Below are 3,275 nucleotides of genomic sequence, written 5' to 3'. Positions count from 1 at the left end.
ATTTATAACAATCCTTGCACTTCTATGGTAATATATATGTATTTTTTAAATGCATCCAAGGCTAAAAGCAGCTCCGAAGTGGTTGAGTTACAGGGTGATTAACATTAGAAACAGTAGAAAATCAGTACAAAGCATATTGTAAGTGTAGGCTACTCAGTGTTACTGTGAAACTGGGCCTGAGTGGGCCTGGCCGAGTTTGTTGCATTGAAAATGCATCTAAGCTTGGAAGTGGTTGAGCTCAGGTGATCAGACATCAGTAAGAAAAAGTCAGTACAAAGCATATTGCGTGTTGCACCCCTGTGTGTATGCACCCCCAATACATATTTACAATTCCCACTGAGCCTTCCACATATACCCACCCCATAAACATGGTTCAATTAATTACAGTGGATGCCGATCTCCCCTCTCTCCACTTCCCACTTGGTATCACCTTCCCGGAACTAATAAATAGGGTGTGTGTTGCCGGAGGGAACTCTTTGGCCCGAACACCACACTGGGAAGGGGGGAGAACAGACAGAGGTAATTTAGACATCAGAGATTCACATTCCCATTATACTTGTCAATTTCAAAGTATGCCACTACAGTGGAGTCCTACTAATGTGGCCTTTCTGTTCTTTCATGTATGATGACATCAGTACCTCCGCACCTTCACAGTGAAACTCACTGCCCCCACCCCCCATAACTTCAATAAATGCATTTGTTACAATCTGTGTCTTTCTTTACATATACATTACCTACAGTATGCAGAGCTGTGTTTGATTATGAATTAGTTATAGTAACGGCGACCCGTCGTTACAGGGGGTCCTTGCCATGAAAATGTTCGAGAACAACTGGGTCAAACAACATTAGGAAACAAGGGCAAATAAGCAACTACATTTTCAAGCAACTTTACAGAAAAACAATCCCAAAGTCGCTTATAATAAGTGGACATGGCAACTCTGCGTAGAGAGAGAGAGAGAGAGAGCGCGAGAGCGCGAGAGCGAGAGAGCGAGAGAGAGAGAGACGCATATATCACGGGAGACGTCGATTAAAATGAGTTGGAACTAGAAAAAGTGCTCCTCGGAGCACAGGTCTCCGCCAGGTCGGGTAGGTTATTGTGGCCTCCTGGTGGCGCAATAATAGGCCAATGTGAAAAGGGTGCCATTTCTTATTAGGCCTTGCACGGCAATCGGACACTGCTTTCATGGCTTGAGGCATTTGTGCAAAAAATGTTTTTTGCTAAATTAGACCTGCTGGTGGCGCTATAACATGCCAATGTTAAAAGGGTGGCATTTGATCCTCAACATAGTGTGAAGGTGCGTGTAAAGTTTGACCGCAATCGGACGGTGCGTTCATGATTTGCGGAGTTTTGTTCAAAACAAGCCACTACTGCAAACTTTAGATGTCAATCTTAGCCAATGAGAATGGAATATGAAAAATCAAACACAACCGTCTTGATCACATGACTATAGAGATCATGTGTACCGATTTGCATGAAATTTGAATAAAATCGGACGGAGTAATATAAAAAAATGTGTTTTACGTAAGTCTGCCTCCTGGTGGCGCTATAAAAGGCCCATGTGAAAAATGTGGGGCAGAAGTTCGGAATTGGCATCCAGGGAGTGTGTGTGCTCAGTTTCGTTGCGATCAAGGCAACGGTGGTAGAGATTAGCTGATGACGGACGGACGGATGGACACACGGACGGACGGACAGGGGGTAAAACATACTCTCTCGCCATGCCTTTCCAGCCTGGCGGAGACAATAAAAACAAATGTATGTATTGGGCCTGACCCTGGATAGCATCCTAGTGAACTATCCTACAGTGTGTAATCCCTGGTCGGAGATAAATCTATAGTGTGAAAACCACAACGATATTATATGACAGCCGATTTCAAGAAATAAACTCCTGCAGTGTGTAATGCTTAACGATCAGATGACTCCCCGACCACTTTAAAAGTGTGTACCTGCCCTAAGTGTCCCTTCACATGTCTATGAATGCTTGTCATCATACCTCTCTAGGAATATGGCTTCAAAGCAATACTAGAAGAACTAGTTTGAAATATAAGCACCTTCCAAACGCGCATGCCGCGCATAATTCTAATCAGAGATAAGCTAGAAGGGTTAGACTTCTTGTGCACATGCTCAGTAGGGTCTCTCTCTGCCTATGGAAGGATAGAATGATAATATCCTCTCAGCAGAAGTTTTCAACAAAAACAGATTTTGAGGTGTAAACGTAATTTTTTTAGTGTACGGTATTTTCCTTCTGCTGTCTAAAGATATGATGTCAGCTGATTTAAACTTAGATGAATTGTATCTCTATGTTATTGGTCACAAATTAACATCAGCAGCCTGTGCTAGTTTCTAGCTAGAATATGGGATTTCATCATGGTTGCCCCATTGGGGGCAATTGTAACACAGTAAAAAAAACAGTACACATGTTAAATTATAAAAAATACATAATACTTAGTGATGTGCTTTTATTTGAGATAAAGTATTATTATCAGATATTAGAAGTATATTGGGTACCAAATATACTTATACAAAGAAGTTTTACTCTGGGAAGGTTTACTCATCCATTCATTGCACTGACCCAAGTTTATATATTTGTAGGCCAAAGATTTATTTGTTATGGTTAAGGTTCTTTATACCTGCCCAATAATCTCTCTCTCTCTCTCTGTGTGTGCCTTGGCACCAAAAAGGTTGAGAAACACTGCTTTAGTGTAATTTAGCCTTTCCCTAGTTCTAACTAAATGATCAGACATGTAATGTTGTAAGGATAAATTAACAGCGGCAATTTCGGCCAATAGGCCTGTTTTGCAGAAACAAGAAAATGATCAAATTCAGTGCTGATATTTTATAAAAAGGTAATAATTCTGTTACAACCGTGCAATCAATGCACATAGCCTACTGTTGAATACTCCCATGATGAATGCCTGCTGCTCGCTTTCTGAGTGTTGATTTAATCAAGTGCCTAACTAATATAACAGAATTGATCTAGTAATATTTGGATTATTACTATCAGCTACATCCATCTTGCAACATTGACCAAAAATGTGACACACACACACACACACACACACACACACACACACACACACACACACACACACACACACACACACACACACACACACACACACACACACACACACACACACACACACACACACACACACACACACACACACGCTGTTTTGGATTGGACAGACAGACAGACAGACAGACAGACAGACAGACAGACAGACAGACAGACAGTCCATCACTGTGGTGAGCGCACGCATACAAGCTCTCAGCC

The sequence above is a fragment of the Gymnoscopelus microlampas genome (assembly GCF_963454915.1).
Source record: "Gymnoscopelus microlampas genome assembly, chromosome: 5".
Taxonomy (NCBI): Eukaryota; Metazoa; Chordata; class Actinopteri; order Myctophiformes; family Myctophidae; genus Gymnoscopelus; species Gymnoscopelus microlampas.
This window is presented reverse-complemented; position numbering follows the sequence as displayed.